Source organism: Camelus dromedarius, chromosome 3, assembly GCF_036321535.1.
Source record: "Camelus dromedarius isolate mCamDro1 chromosome 3, mCamDro1.pat, whole genome shotgun sequence".
NCBI lineage: Eukaryota > Metazoa > Chordata > Mammalia > Artiodactyla > Camelidae > Camelus > Camelus dromedarius.
The window spans coordinates 51,072,797-51,089,556 of record NC_087438.1 but is presented as its reverse complement, the minus strand read 5'-3'; the positions used below and the strand labels follow the sequence as shown (position 1 = coordinate 51,089,556).

Below are 16,760 nucleotides of genomic sequence, written 5' to 3'. Positions count from 1 at the left end.
CAGCTTTAACTATGGGGATAATTTACTAAAGTGAGTCAAACAAAGGTACAGCTACCCTTACCACCCCTTCCTAATCTGTTTAGGGAGCTGGAATCTAAGGCCTGGGCAGATACTATGAAGCTTTCAGACACTTGGAAAAAGTAAAGAATCAGACCTAATTAAATGCTTCAGCTATAAATAAAAGCCATCTAGCTGGTGGTTATTATCACGCCTGCCCCATACCTGGCTCCTTTGGAGTGACGAGATTTCTAACAGAGACCCAGGGAGCATTTACAAATCCTTTCCCCTCTCAGCTGCCCACAGGGCTGAGTCAGTCTAGCCAAAACCAAGATCAACAACAGCAATCTTTTCCTGCTGACTTTCTCATCCAGACAGGCTGATGAGATTCCTAATGGCAGAAAAGGAAAACAAGTCATTTTTAGAAGTAAAACCTAGTACACAGGACACAGAGAGAGATAAAGAGAAAACTATTATTTTGGTGTTGGCCATAATCTATAGAGGCAACCATAAGGCATGAGAGCAGTATGAATATAGCCTTTATTGCCTTTTTCTGAGGAGCTCAAAGCCTTCTCCCTCAAAAGCGCTCCTCTCTGTATGTGCAGACTCTAAGACGCCCTCCAGTTCCCCCACCTCCTGGTGCTCATGCCTTTGTGGATCCCCTTCCCTTGGATGTGGGGGAAACTGTGACTTGCTTCCTAACCATAAAGCAAGGCCAAGGTGATGGGGATGTCACTTCAGTGATCATGTTACATAGTCTTGCTAGGAGACTCTCTCTTGCTGACTTTGATAAAGCAAACAGCCATGTTGGGGAGGTCTGTGCGTCAAGGAGCCCAGGGGGCCTCTGGCCTAGAGCCAGTAAGAAACTGAGGCCCTCAGTCCAACAAACTGAAAAGAATTAAGTCCTGCCAACAACCAGGAGAGCTTGAGAGTGAACCCTTCCCTAGTTGAGGCTTGAGATGAGACTGTAGACCCAGCAAACTCAGAGGACCTGGTAAAGCTACTCTCAACTTCTGACCCACAGTAACTGTGAGATAATAAATGTGTGTTGTTTAAGACACTGCATTTGTGGTAATGTGTTATGCACAATAGCAAATCTAATACACTTCCTCCTGCGACAGATGGAAAAGTGAGGCAAAGGAGACAAGGTAGAAGGGTTAAGGTCATTGAAACTAGCAGCATAATCTATCATTATTTCACAATCATAGCCTTTTAAGGCCCTGTATAGACAAGGAAAAGCACAACAGCGAAGACATCAGGAGGTGAAAGATCAAGTTCAGGTTGAGATTTGGCAGAGGGGGAAAGCAACACAACTTTAAGAAAGTCTGAGGCAAAAATAACCCAGAAGGTAAAAGGCCAGCGTGAACGACTCAGGGTAAATCAACCCAAGCAAAAAATACAAATATTTTCAGAAAGAAAAGGAAAGGACAAGGAAAACAAGAAAGAGAAAAACAATGACGAAGAGACAATGGAGGGGGAGGGTGCAGCTCAGAGATAGAGCACATGCTGAGCATGCACGAGGTCATGGGTTTGACCCCCAGTACCTCCATTAAAGAAAAAATAATAATGATAATAGGTAAATAAATATTACCCCCCCAAAAGGGACAATGAGGAAAGACAAAGGCACCGAATTCTTTGAATCCCTTTTCTAATTGTCTGTAAAAGAAAAACAAAAGCCGTATTATTCATCCCTGTAAGTGAGGGGATTTTCAGAAGAGCTGTTCAAGAAGTCCTAGGAGTTCCCCTGTGCACGGTACACTCTTGTGTCAGCCAGCAGGTTGTCCGCTGTTCCCGAGATTTTGCCTGAACACAGTGTCTCAAATCTATTAGCCAGAGTTCTAAGGGTTCACATTTCTTTGCTAGATTTTTGGCATCTTTGGATTCCAAGTGTCTAAAAGTTTTCTATTCCACCCCTGCTCCAATACAGCAAAATAGAGCCCAATACTTATCTACTTCATCCTGCTGTGTACCTCGAAGGGGATTATGGAGTGATGTATGCTGAAGCAAGGGGAAGGAAACACAGAAGGAAGAGAGGAAAAGAGGAAAGGAGAGAAAAGAAACCAAAGGCACAGAGTTCCCAGTCTAGGTAGGGAGTGGCTGGGAGGTCTCGAACAGCACCACGAAGACCTGCTCTCACTCTTCCCATTGCCCACTGGGCACTTCTCTGTGAGTCCCACCGATATTTCACAAAGTTTCTGACCCAGGAAGAATCATCTCCCCACCAAATCTGATTCCTGGTGGTTAAGCCACTAACTCTCCCAGTGCAAACCACTGCCACCTGGCTTTCCTTCTTCCTCGCTCTCCAGGCCAACCAGCCACTTCTTCCACTGTAGGGTCACTGGTCTGTCCCACCCTTTGCATCCCTTTCAGCAGGAGTGAAACAGTGCCTCTCTCTCCTCCTGGACTAAGCCAGGTGAGTAGCAACAGCCAACACGGTATGATTTGTTGGAGTTCAGCCTGCTCCCTGCTCATGCCCGTAATGTCTCCTCCACCCAGATTTTATAGGGCTTGTAATTTCCTCAAAAGTGTTTTTTTTTTCCTGATTGATTCTGTATTGCTCTATGCTAAAGTTTAAAACTGTAATATTTCTATTTGTGGTAACTCTTTGTGCCTGTGACACCTTCACAAGACTGTTTATCTGACACTCTCTCCTTCTCTGAAGGGCAGCTTAACGCACTGCTAACTCAGGAAGAGTCGGCCCTTCTGGGGTGAGAGGAAATGAGCAGCAAAGACAGCTGTACCGACCCCACAGCTCTGCCTATGGCCCTATATGTCTAGCTGTTTGGAATACGAGCGGGAGTAAAGTCGCTTCTGGTGGGCTGGGTGGCTATTGGCTTTTGGTGGCCCCAGACGTGTAAGAGAATCAATCTGTTTCAGGTCTATAACTCAACAAGTAGAGGTATAGGGGAGGAAGAAAGCAGTTTTCTTGCAGGGAATAAACAGAAGCCTGACCACTCAGGGCTGGAAGAGCAGCTGTTATGTACTGATAACAAGACATTAGTTCTACTGATGAGGTTAAAACAAGTGGGGCACACCATTTCGGTTCCTTTGAACATACCATTGGTCACTCTTCTCTGATGATAGAAGATGATGGTGCTGACAAGCTGGTGCGTGCATGACTGACACAGTATGAAACACCAGTACAATCAAGTGCTATCAATCTTTTTTTTTTTTTTTTGGAAGGGTTATTTAGGTTTATTTATTTATTTTAATGAAGGTACTGGGAATTGAACTCAGGACCTCCTGCATGCTGAGTGTGCACTCTACCACCAAACTGTACCTCCCCCTGCCCCCTAAGTGCTAATAGTCTTTGATAATTTCTAGGGAAGTTAAGTCCATGGTTTGCTTCCCATGGCCATATGTGCATTAAACTCTCTTTGTAAGGCCTCCACCCAGTTGGTATAACATTATCCCATTATCACCATCCCTATCCGGAACCAAGGGAATACACAAACAGTAACATTACTGACCTTCTGACAATAGAAGAACAGACTCTGAGAGGCCCCTTGGTGTCGGCTGTGGCCCCCTCACTCTAAATATGTGAGTAGAATCAGGATCCTAGCCCCAATCTTCTCTCATCATATTGAAATCTTAGCCTGAAGCCAGCAAAGTTACTCTGAGGAAACCTGACACACCTCCTACAAAATTCTAGACCAGACACTCTCCACCCCGTATCCCTGTCCTTGGGAGGGCGCAAGTCAAAAAGAGAGAGGAACAGAAAGTTTTGAGTAACCCTGCAGTTGTCACAAGGATGAGCATTAGCCCTGTGGCCTGGGGGTACAGGTTTGCAAAGCTTAAATGTGGGCTAGGAAGTTTAGCATTATCAATAAAGTCTCTCTCCTTATAATTCATCAACCAGGAGGCCGTAAGCATAAGCTTGCACTTGAATCTGAGGAGAGGCCACTGTGTCAAGTTGCTGCTGCATACTCCTTTACCTGTGTTGGAGAGCCGAGCCCCTCCTCCACTCTTCATTAACAATTACACCCACTATCTATATAAAATAGACTGTAAACAAGGTCAATCCATTCTGCTGGAGGGAAGAGAGATAATTAACATGAAAAAATTAAAAAAGGAAAAAGATCATATTATCATGAGCTGAAGATAATGAAACAAACTATAGCAATAGAAAGACTTACGCGGAGGTGACTAGTTTGGGAGATCAGAGAGGGCTTCTCTGGGCGGGGATGTTTGAACTGACACGTGGATTATCCCAAGGAGCTGAGAATGCAGATTGGAGGGGAGAAGATCCCAGGGAGGGGAAAAGCAAATGCAAAATCCTTAAGGCTTGGTGAGTTCCTTAAGCAAAATTCTTAAGCGTGGTGTGTTCCAGGAAGAGACGGGAGGCTGGCAGCCAGTGTGGCCAGGGTACAGCAGGAAGGCGTGTGAGAGTGTTAAGCAGAGAAGAAACACGATATGATTTGCTTTTGGAAAAGATCACTCTGGCTACTGTATGGAGAATCAATCCTAGGGGTTCGCAGGGCAGCAGGAGGCTGTTGGAGTAATCCGAGGGAGAGATGGTGATGACTAGGGAGAAAGCGGTGGAGACTGTAGAAATGGTCGGGTTCGGGATGTATGGTTTTGAATGTAAGGCTGACAGGACTAGTGATGGAGTGCATGTGGGAAGAGGAGGGAGGGGAGAGAAGAAGCAGCAATAATCTCTAGGTTCTTCACCTGAGCAGATGGGTGGATGGTGGCACCATTTACTGAGATGGAGGAGCAGGAGGGAGGAACATGAAAAAAATGGGTGGGAAATCAAGAACCCTGCTTTGGCCTTCTTCAGTTCGCATCTCTATTAGACATCCAAGTGAAGATGTCAATCAGGCAGTTGGATCTGTGCATCTGGAGCTCAGTAGAAAGGTCAGGGCTGGAGGCATAAATTTGAGAGTCATCAGTGTGCAGATGTTACTGTAAGCCATGGGGCGTGTAATCAGAAAGGGCTGAGAACCAGACTCTGGACCTGCCAACTCTGAGCGGCCCAGCAAAGGGACAGAGGAGCTGTGGCCCATATGGTAAATAAGAGGAAAACCCACACAAAGAGAATGACACTATTTAACCGACTCATCCACTGATAAGAAGAGTGAGAAAATGAAGAACTTCTGAAAGATTTTACATAAGGACTAGACATGGAGATTTGTTATAAAGATAAATTTGGTGGTGGATGGAAGCATGGGTTGGAGAAGACTAATGGAGGCAGAGAGACAATTAATAACAATCCAGAAGAGCGGAGGAGAGCCTGAAGTGCAGCGCTGGCATCAGGGATGGAGAGGAGGGGAAGAATGGGAAAGAAACCCAGGCACAGAATAGGACTTGGAAACTGAGGGCTGTGAGTGGGCAGCTCTTGGATGCTGGTACTTTCCAATAAGACAGGCACTGGTTGGACCAAAGCAAGCACTCGGGTGTGCAGTTTTGAGTATTTGGGGTCTGAAGTCCCTGTGGAACACATGGGGAAGATATCTAGCAGGTGAGAGGCAACAGGTCTGCAGGTGACAGGAAATGTTTGGGACGGAGCTAAAAATTCAGGCATCATCAACGGAAAGATAAGAGAGGAAGCTCTAAGCAGGAGAGCTGAGGATCTAGGGTCAAAGGCTTTCAAGAGGTGGACAGAGAGAGGAATGAACACGGGAGACATTAGCAGATGGCCAGAAGGGAAGGAATCTGCCCTCTGGCCAGAGCTTGGTCCCCACATAACATCTTCTAGACCAAGGACATCAAAACCCTAAACACCCTAAAGACTGCACATGGAGAGAGTCACTCCCTAATGGAACTAGTGTCCTTATAGAAAATGAAATACAGTTTACACACACGCACTTAACCCAGCAAAATTTTCCAGGTCTGGATGTTTTATCCTCCTTTAAAAAGTAAAGTGGAGGGAGGAGGGAATGAATTAAAAACAAACAAATAAAAAAACACTTCTAACTTACCTAAGAATTAAAATACATTTTAATCAAATTCTCACAACTTTAGCAGGCTTTAAAAAAGGGGGGCAAGATAGATAAATTAAGAAATCATTGCCCCTTAGATTTTGACCAACATTTGATTTCTTATTTCCCCTTCTGCTTCTCCTCCCCAACTTATTTTTTTTCCTCCCATCACTAGTCATAATACTCAAGTTAAAGACAAGAATGTACTGATTAACAGAAACCTCTGGGAGAGACTGCCAAGATGGCGGAGGAGAAGGACACAGTGCTCACCCTCTCCCACGAACACAGCAAAAACTGCATCTACATACGGAACAAATCTCACAGGACACCTACTGAACTTTGGCAGAATAGCTCTTACAATCAGAAATACAAGGGAATTCCTCACAAAACCAGATAAACGACAAGTTTCTGCTGTATAGCACAGGGAAGTATATTCAATATCTTGCAGTAACTTATAATGAAAAAGAATGTGAAAATGAATATATGTCTGTATATGGATGACTGAAACATTACGCTGTACACCAGAAATTAGCACAACGTTGTAAACTGACTATACTTCAATAAAAAAAAAAAAGACTTTATTTCTGACAAAAAACCAAAAACACCTCTGGGATTGAAGCAAATTTGTATCAAAACTGTTCATGCCTATGTTTTAAAAAGAGCCAACTATCTTTGGAAATCAGGTGGATCAGAGTTAATACGCATCATTCAGGTCCATAACAACATTTTGGAGACCTTTACCCTACATTCGGTTGCTAGGGGCTAAAAAAAACAAACCAACAAGCACGGATGAACAAATCTCCTGATGTACCTTCCATTTGTTTGCAAAGAGTGAAAGGTAAATAGTCCTGACCCTCCAAAAAACTTCTGCAGTCAGTGAGGTTTATCTAGATGGCCCCCCGCCTCCCTTCCTGTACCTGCTCCTTCCTCTCCCCAATCCAGACGTCTGCTTTGTGCCCTCCTCACCTCTTGCTCCTCCTCTCCACAGTGAGGAACTCTGCCCGAGTTCACTGATTGGCTTACGGCACGTTGGTGTGAATGCAGCTGAGTCAAAGTGTTATTGCAGCCAGGAATTTGCTTTACAAGACATTTACTTACTACTGACTAGGACTTAGTTCCTTACTTCCTCATTGAGTGGTGGGGGGAGGGAGCAGGGATGGAGGCTAGAAATAAAGTAAACAGTTAAGACGGTCCTTCAGGACTCAACTTACCTACTCTGAGACCTCCAGCCCATGGAGGGAGCCCCTGATTGCTCCCTGCATTCTGCGTCACCAGGACCAGCACTGCAGTCTCCCATGTGGGGCCTGTAGCTCCTCCCAGACCTTGCTCCTAGAGAGCTGAAACTGTATCTGTCTTAGTTTTGGATTCCCATAAAAATAAGCACTCAATTAATGTTCACTGAATAAATAAATGAATGAATGAATGAAGGTCGGGACGTGGGAGTTATAATGCAGCCCTTTGAAGTGGCTGGGAAAGACTTGAAAGATTGAAACGAAAGACTGTCCTTCACCTCCCTGACACCATTAAAAGGCCTTTCTTCCCTGGGAGGTGCCAGAGGCTTTGACCTAAAGAGTACTGGCAGCAGAAAACCAAACACTGTCATGATCTACGTCTCCTGGGTCGGAGGTTAACTCCTGACCCCAGCTTTGGGTTCTCCTGACCTAAGACCCCAGATGCATGTTTCACACTGCTTGGTGGTCTTCACGTTTCTTCTATCGTGTTATTCACATAAGTGATTAATGGCAGCTACTCAGCTCCAGGCACAGTGCTGAGAATCGAGGACTCAGCAATGAAGGAACACAGCCCAATGCCTGTGTTCACCAACCTTGCAATCCAGTTGACTTACTACGTAATGAAGCATCTCAGCCAAAGACTCCGTCACCAACCACCCATTCATCTTTCCATCCAATCTATTCCATGTTTCTCAATTTTTATAAATTCCTGAGAACAACAGAGGTGTTTGGAACATATTTGTTAAATGAAGGCTTATTGTCATTTGGGTTGTTTTGGAATCATAGAAATATTAAAGCTAAAAAGGACTGTGCTGGATAGTCTGTTTGCCTCTCCAGATGGGCTCTCCAGCCTTCCTCCCTGACCCTGTGCCCCAGGAGGCTGACCTGGGGGGAATACATTATGAGCCCCTTGGCCTCTGGCTTGCAGTCAGTTGGGTTCAGCAAGGGGAGGCATCAGCACGGGATGGGAGCACCAGCAGTAGCTGTGTGTCTCCATGGCAACATAGAGATCTTTCTGAGTCCCAGCTTCTGCTGCATCTCCTGGCCCATGACCATCCTTCTAGGGGTGTGTTACCATTGGCCTACGAGTGGTAGGTACCAGCTTCTCGGCTCTCATTATACCCTGGAAACTGCACTGTTCCCTTGATGGTTTCTCTTAACCCTGCCCATACCCATCCACACCAGTGTAGAACAAGCCTTCGTCTGCTTTCTGAAGGGCCTCTGATACAAAATTTCTTTCAACTTCCAGAGGTGGAATCACCAATTCCTAAAGAAAAGAGTCTACTTTCAATCTGTGGCCTTTACAGCTGTTTGAAACCACATTGTAATTTCATGACTATCAGCATACACAGACTGACTTTTAAAAATATATCCCATAGGTCTGACAAAATTATGCCAAGACGAATGTCAGGCCTGAGATGCCAACTAAAATCAACATACAAGGAACCAAGTGACAAGTGCTTGACACTGCAAATTCCAAGAAGTCACAGCCAGTGGAATCAAGTTCAAACTTTGTTGTGAGGCTGACATCTACCAATTCCAGCTCCTTCCCCAACTCATACCCCTAAAGGAGACAAAGTACCATTTCCAAGGGACCTCCCACTCCTTTTGTTCACAAACCTCCCTCTGCCTGGAACACCTCTCCCCACCCTTCATTCTGTATGTCCAAACCCTTTCCATCCTACAAGGTCTAGTGCAAAGGGCTTCTCCATAAATGGTCAAGCTTTCTATGATTTTACCAGTCAGAAAATAGCTTTTTTTCCCCTCTAACTCCTTGGAGCATTTTGTTTGTACTCAATCATATCACTTATGACCCACTTGTGTTAGAATTATTTGTGTCCAGGTGTCTTTCTGACTCCTAAGGCTTGAAGAGTCCCGAGGGCAGGACACTGTCTTACGTATCTTTATTGCCCCCAAAGGATCTACTGCAGTGCTTCAAAAACAGAAATTTCTGTTTGTCAACAGACTAACTAAATAAATGAATGAATTAACAACCAAAATTACTTTCACTTGGAATGGTGATATAATTTCTTCTGAGTCTCAGAAGACCAAACTGTATCTCACATTTGCAACCAGAAATAGCAAATTCATAAAAGCAAATGGCACTATATTTGATGAGAAACATTTTTGGATTGTTTCCATATGTGTTTTATATATAACGATTTATGCAATATTTTAAATCAAACTCAACACCATGTGGCTGTGTATCTTAGAAGCACATAATGATGACTTAGGTCAGAGCTTAAAACAATAACAAAAAAGTTCTTAAAGATTGTTCATTTATCCTTCAGTTTGGTTCATTCTCTAGCTGTTTCCTTTCCAGGCTTGGCTCCTGTGTCACTTTCTCACTGTGACCTCTGCCCTCCCAGGCAGAACTGCTCGCTCTTTCCTGAGTTTTCATTGCCCTCCAAACAGACTTTTGTCATGGCTTTTACCCCACTGCTCTGTGTTACTTATGTGTCCATCGCCCAGTGAGACTAGGAGCTTCTCCAGAGCAGGGACCCAGTCTTGATCACCTGGTCCTGTCTTCCCACACCTTGCACAGAGTCAGCACCCAGTAAACGGACTCGGGACTGAACTGGCCTAATGCCAGTTGTGCACTTTGGCTCCAAAAACCCAACCCATGCTCTCCTTGCTTTGAAATCCTGTGACACTGATGAATTGCATGAGAGGTTGGAAAACACACACACACACACACACACACACACACACACACACACACACACACACACACACACACACACACACACACCCCTGCTCTGTGGAAGTGGTATCCAGATCTAGAGCCAACTGTTTACCTGGATCCCGGCTTAGGTGTCATGCATCCCTTCCACATGAGCTCTTTTTGCTTGCAGTTCAGGACAGCACCAGTTCAGCAACATGTCCCTCTAGCTAAAAAAGGGAACTTGAAAAAAATAAAAAAATTAAAAAAAATAAAAATAAAAAAGGGAACTTGAGACAGGGCCACGTCTCAAGTCAGGGAGCGGAGGGCGTTTGATCTGTGCTCAGCCCCTTGCATAGGTTATCACTTTAAGTCCTCACAAGATCTCAGGGCCAGCACAGCTCCAGCAGCCCCAGGTGGCAGCAGGACATCTCCAAAGGTCAGTGGAACCGTCGTTCTTAGACATGCCACCCCTGGCGGTGGCTCTGCTGGAGTGAGTTTCAGGATGGCCATGAGGGTCAAGTTCATCTCTAACATCACCCCACGCCACTGGTCCCTGAATTCGCTGCCTTGAGGCACAAGGGCCCGCAGATCTTTCTCACACTGGGGTGTTTGCACACGCCGCTCCCTCTGCTCACTGGTCTTCTCCCCCACTCTCCTCACCTGCCTAATTCCCACTGATCCTCTAGGCCAGTGGTTCTCAGAGCCTGGTCTCCAAACCAGCTGTCTCAGCATCACTCAGGAACTTACTAGAAATGCAGATTCTTGGGACCCACCCCAGACCTCCTGAAACGGACACTCTGAGGGGTGAGACCCAGGAGCCTGTATTGTAACAGCCGCTCCAGGTGATTCCGACGCACGTTAATATTTGAGAAGCACTGTTATTTTGGGCTTTAACTGTCACTTCCACAGAGAGACCTTCCTTGACCCCAGCTCCCCATTACTTCTCCCTCATGATAGCTATTCCTTTATCACAATCTGCAAATATAACTGTTGGTGTGTTTCTTTATTTAAAATTTGTCTTCCTCACCAGACTCTGAGTTCTACAAAGGCAGAAACCACTCAAATAAATGGGGGGGGGGGATCAGGAGATTTAGGCAATTAGTTGTTTATCGGTAGCTTGGGTCAGTAACATTGTCAACAAGGAGAGCAAAATTCTCAGCTCTGGGATTTTCAGATGCTCTGTAGATTTTGACCGCTCTTGCTTGGAGCCACTCTGAAGTCAGCACAGATACCTCAGTGTCTCTGTTAACCCAACAACTCACTCTTCTCTCTCAGGCCTAAAGTATATAATCTGGAATCAAAGATCACTTTCCACCTTGACTTGGTTAGATAGGTAAGATGTTTGGATTTCAATTTCCTCACAAAAATAATTTTTTAAATGCACATATTTTTCTCTCCGTGGCTGATGAAACATCCCTCTTGACAATGTCACTCAGTGCTTATCTTGGCCAAGTCGTCACATGATACAGGAGTCGTCACATGACACAGGAGTTGTCACATGACACAGGAGTTGTCACATGACACAGGAGTCGTCACATGATATGAGAGTGGTCACATGACAAAGGAGTTGTCACAGGACACAAGTGTCATCACATGACACAGGAACACCCAGAACAACTCCCAGAGGATTATGGTTAGCTGGCTGCTGGGGGCCATTATGGGGGTTGGGGGACAGAAGAAGGGCCTGGGGCCTTGTCCTGGGGATTCTGGCTCAGGGAAAAGTGTCCTGTGGACCCTATACCATACCTCAATGTTCCCTCCTCCGACCCCAAGACAAAATCAGGTTCACATGAACTTCCAAGGCAGACCTGAGACAAAACAGTCCTGGCAGAGCCAGCCCCATCCCCACCCCAGCTCCGTCCTGGAGAGCAAGGTGAGGACCAGCTTAGCCTGTCTCCATGTTCCTTAGCTCTTCGGTTCCAGCACCTGCTCATGAAGACAGTTTCTCTCCCATGCTGTGGCCCTGAGTCGGGGGGTCACCTGCCCCTTCGCCCCACATCTTCATCAGCACAGTCGTACCTGTGCAGTCAGCCTCCAGGTTCCCAACCTTCACGGCCTATCACAAAAACAATGCAGAGAAGTGGAACCACCTGGCTAGGCTGACACTTAAAAGCAGACCCTCTCTTTTATTTCAGGTCCCTAAGGATGGGGCTCTCCCATCCTCAGCCAGAAGGCGAGCGAGCCCCTCCTATGTGCTCAATGCCAAAGACCTGTTCTGTCTTCCTAATCTCATTCAACCCCCACAGTAGTCCCATGTGACAGGCTCAGTATCTCCCTTTTACAGATGTGGAAACTGAGGCTAGGAGAGTGTAAAGTACCTCCTCAAGATCACAGAGCTCATCAAGAAGTACTTGAACCCTGGACTGCCTCACGACAAATTTCAGTCACTTGTACCAAACAACTCTCCAGTGAGCCTCGGGAAAGGCATTTCTGCTTGACATCAGTATCCCAACATGGAACCTACAGCTTGTCCACTTACACCCTGAGCCCGAGGAGTCCACTCAGTCCTTCTCACCTCCATGCTTTAGTTTCCCACTGCTTGTGTGACTTCTGTAATTTGGGGCTGAAGGAAAAGGCCCACGTCTCATTGGCATCTTCTCGCCCCTGGCCCCCACCTCCACCCCAGCACCAGGTAGGATGCACTCGATGTAGTCACCCATGAGGAGCAACTGACACAGGCTGATTAAGCAGACACAGGCCCTCCAACTGGGCTGCTGCAAGCGGAATTCTGAAGGCCTGGCCCTGCGCCGCCACACCCCTCCCCTGAGGGTCGGTCAGGGGCGAGATACCAGGACAGCTCTGGAGCTGCCCTCTCTGGCTCCCCACACTGTATTCCTAGACTCCAGTTTTCTCTGTGCCATTTTTACCTTAATCGACAGAGAAAAGTGACACAGAAGTAGAAGGCAACACCAAGTCATGCATATGAACCACAGGAGCTTCAACACAACACAGATCCAACGTTGTTGGTGCTACTGGAAACCTTTGTTTCAAAAGCAAAACAAACAAAATGTGAAAAGTAAATGTAGTGAAAACTCCCTGACACCCATGTCTAAATATCCCGGCCGATTTCAGGTGACAGGAGCTGGCGCTCTGCAGCCCCTCAGGGCGTGGCTGTCCTGTGCTTCTTGGTTTTGAAATCCTCAGACTCTGTGGGTATAGTAACTCGGAAGGCCTCAGGACTCTCTTATCAGCCGTCTGCATCAGAACCCTAAATAACAAACATCTTCTGAACTGAGTACAAGGAAGTTGAGATTTCTCCAGGGTCAGAGGCTGAAAAACATTGTTGAAAAGCTGGCAACAGGAGGCCGCACTGACATAGTGGCAGGTCTGCAGGGACTCAGGCAGAGCTTGTATTTTGGGGCGGGAAGAGGCTCCCACGCTAGAGACACTGCGTCTGGAGATGAGGCCGTGGGAGGTGATGGAGGGAGGCTGTTGGCAGGGCTGAGGCCCCCCAGGCTCAAACGAGGAGTACAGCCCACTCTGTTCACTTGCTGGACACACACGCCACTCCTCCACCCTAGGCATACCTCCAAAGACTGCTTCGGCACAGAGGGCAGAGCTCCCCCCTGCCCTGGCTGAGGAACCCTAATTGCTCCTGTCATTCTTTGATACTCTCTGCTCTGGACCCTGTCCTGTCCCTAAAGAACAGAAAGCGTGGGGCCCACCAGGGCATGAACAGCAGGGTGGTCCCTGCACAGGCAGTTCTGGGTCAGGGAGCTGGAACCACGCTCTTGGTGCCACAGCCCAGTTTCATGCCCAGACGGCAGCCAGGGCTGTGTGCCAAGGCTGCCGTGCAGCCTCACTGCTCCCTGGCCTCCCTCCAGTGCCTGTGCCAAGGAGGAACAGCCTGTCACCCGTGAGGATTGGGCAACGGGATGCCTCAAACCCTGACTTTTTGGGCGGCCATGTCCTATAGGAGCAGGATCCCTTCTGTCCTTTGTGATGGTCAGTTAAGCAGTTTGAGGGAGGGGCAGGCAGGTGAGAAGACAGAGAGACACTGTATCATGTAGAGACCCTGGCTTCAAATTAATTTAAAATATGGTTTTCTAGGCTTGTCATCACTCGTGTCCTAACAGAGGAAAAAAATACAATGGAAAATTAGATCCGGTGTCACAATGTCATGGGTATAAATAAAATGAAAGGCAAGCTTGACGTCAGTAATGAGGATTCTCACATTCCACTCTGCTTCCTCCTCATCAAATATGCAGCTCAATTTACTCCCTCCGGTGGCGGAAACTGGTTGGTGGAAACAGGTGGGGGCTCTGACGCTGCAGGGACCACGCTCCTTTCTTCCTCAAGAGTCCCCAGTCCGCCGGAGTGGGCCTCACTTCCTGTGCTGGGTGTTTCCTGGGATGCAGTGGTGTTCTCAGCAGATGTCACAATTCCTTCTGCTCATCCCCTCTGCTTCCCCCAGTCTACACTCTTCTACTCAAATTTCCCTTCCGGGGGCGGCCAGCTTGTCCCTTCACCAGACATCCTGGGAATCAATGAGGGGACATTTCTCTCCCTGCAGAAGAGCAAGGAGAGTGCAGCCGAGGGGAGAGCTGAGGGCCCTCTGGCACAGGGTCAGGGTGGGCACAGGTGGTGGTCTCCACGGCGCCCTTAACTCAGATATGCTGCTGAAAAGCAGTGCGCAGATCAGCCTGGGGGTACCGATTCATATTTTAAACATTCTCTGGACTATGATGATCTAAAGGACCCCCACGGTAAGTAATTCTGTAGTACAAACACTCTTTCCTGCCAAGTTCTATCTTTATAAATCCAGCGATTCCTCTATTAGGTTTTTCTCAAAGTATCAAGCATCCTTGTACTCCAAAGCCCAAAACAGACTTGGTCTGGTGGACAATCTAACACACTTTTGTCATCAGAGCCCATCCGACTTCAAAGAGCACTGAGGAATGGTAACACACAGCGCCACACTTATAAATAAACCGATACCTGTTAATACAGGGGCAGGGATTGGTGTCTGCTGTTGTCTGGTTTTATGTCTTGAATCTTAGCGAGTATCACTGATCAAGGATGACTGTGGAGTCTCTTCCCAATTAACAACCTGCGAGTCAAACACTGAGATGTTAAGTCTTTGTTCTGAAACTGCTATACATTCAACATGAATTGGTGGAACTGTCCTTTGGGCTGGGGACCACGCGGGTGCTAGGTGTACCGAGATGAGTATGACCCAGCTCTGGACATCTCTGGTCTGATCTGTGAAGGATGCGATTAGCAGCAGCAGAGCATGGGGGAAAGAGAGTAGCCTTGGGTGTGTGACAGATGAGTTTAAAACCCAGTTCTACCCCTTCCTGGCTGCTCAACTTGCCCGCCTCAGAGGAAGGTGCTGGTCCTGGCTTCCCTCCTCCCCTACTCTCCAGTGCTGCATCTGCTGCCTCCAAAGGAAATGTAAAATGGGCAAGAAGATCACTGCTGCCTATACACGCTAGGTAGCGTTCATTCTCTCACCCACCCTACAAGTGCACACACGCACACACACACTCATGCGTGCACACAGGCTGCTTTAGACAGGTGTGACTATTCCAGGACACGAATTACAATGCTATTTTTAAAACAAGAATTCTAACTCTGCTCCCACTTTAGAAGAAGCAGATTGGACTGATAATGGGCTGAAATGGCATTTGGTCATTTTCCTCTCCATGCGCACTCAGCGGGGCAGGGTTTGGTAGCACCCAGACCTCGGGCACTTCTCATTTTGTGTCTCATTACAGCTGCCGAGGATGGCTCTGCGGCCTGAATTCAGAGGGACCTATTTTATAAGACATGTTTCTGAAACATTAGGTTTTTTTCCTTTACCATAAGAATCTCATGGGGGAATGTAGTTCTTCAAAAAGTGTCATTCCTTTCATCATCCTTCCTGCTTCTTCTCCCCAGGCTAAGTATGCAGCACCCAGATACCACCCCTGGCTTCTAGAACCTTCTACAATAGTCCTTGTCTGTTTCAACACCGTCCAAGTTCTCGACCTCATGTCTCAAAGCTCACCCTTCCTGTACCCCTTCCCTCCCACACCTGCTCTCGGCTAGAGGGATATGGGATCCCCCAGAGGTGAGACAGAGATTTTGTGCCAGCTGGGTGCACATTTGGGGGTTTTGGGGTTTTGTTTTGTTCTTTGTTGTTGTGGTAACTCAGGAAGCCCAACTGTTTGTTTCAGATCCATTTTAGGGCTCTTGTCCTGCCAGAGGAGGGGACAAAAGAGGAGGCAGCAGCCTTGTACTCTGTTTACAGGTTGGATGTTCCACTAACACTCGGCGTTTTGTTCATCTCCTTTGGACCCAGCTTGTCCTGGCTCACAAGAGCCGAGTGTCAGAATTTCAGGAATTTTGCCAGATGGTTGTTAAATACTGCCATTATTAAACGTTATATTACATATGCATACAAGCAAATGAATTATATTTTAAAAAACAGTAATCAATACATACACCTGACCACTCCCTAATTATTTCATTACACTCACCCACCTCTATGCACTTGACGTTCTTTATGTCTATTGGGTCTCTACAGTGTGAATACCACACATGGTGTGTAACTGCACATCTTTTCCCAACTCTGTGCCCAGTGATGTCACATGGGTAGCTCGAATGCAGCCATGGTGGGTGGGAGGATTCACACTAGAGAATTTGGCAAATGCTACAAATCAGGGCTTTATATATTACCTCTTCTTCCATCAAACCAGTTGTTAAGCATTCATCGGCGAACCATCATCTTGCCCCCAACTAGTCTCAGAGCCAGACCTGTGATCAGCTAGGAGTGCTGAAGTGCAACTGCATGGGTGTGAGGAGAGGTCTGCAGAACCTCCCCAAAGCTCCGCCTGTGCTTCCCCAAAGCCGCTTTGCCAGGATAACTTCTGACGCTCTCCAGACACTCCTGCTGTGTCCTTCCCCCACCACGGAGACACCTGTGCCCTTCCCCACCCCCAACCCCTACTCTCAAAGCCAACG

The 16,760-nt window shown here is 47.0% G+C and overlaps 1 protein-coding gene across 2 annotated transcripts in view; it reads right to left on the bottom strand.

Moving 5' to 3' along the window:
- Nucleotides 1-16,760, bottom strand: part of PDE8B (phosphodiesterase 8B) — a 283,468-nt gene that overhangs the window by 212,404 nt on the left and 54,304 nt on the right. The window lies entirely within an intron of this gene.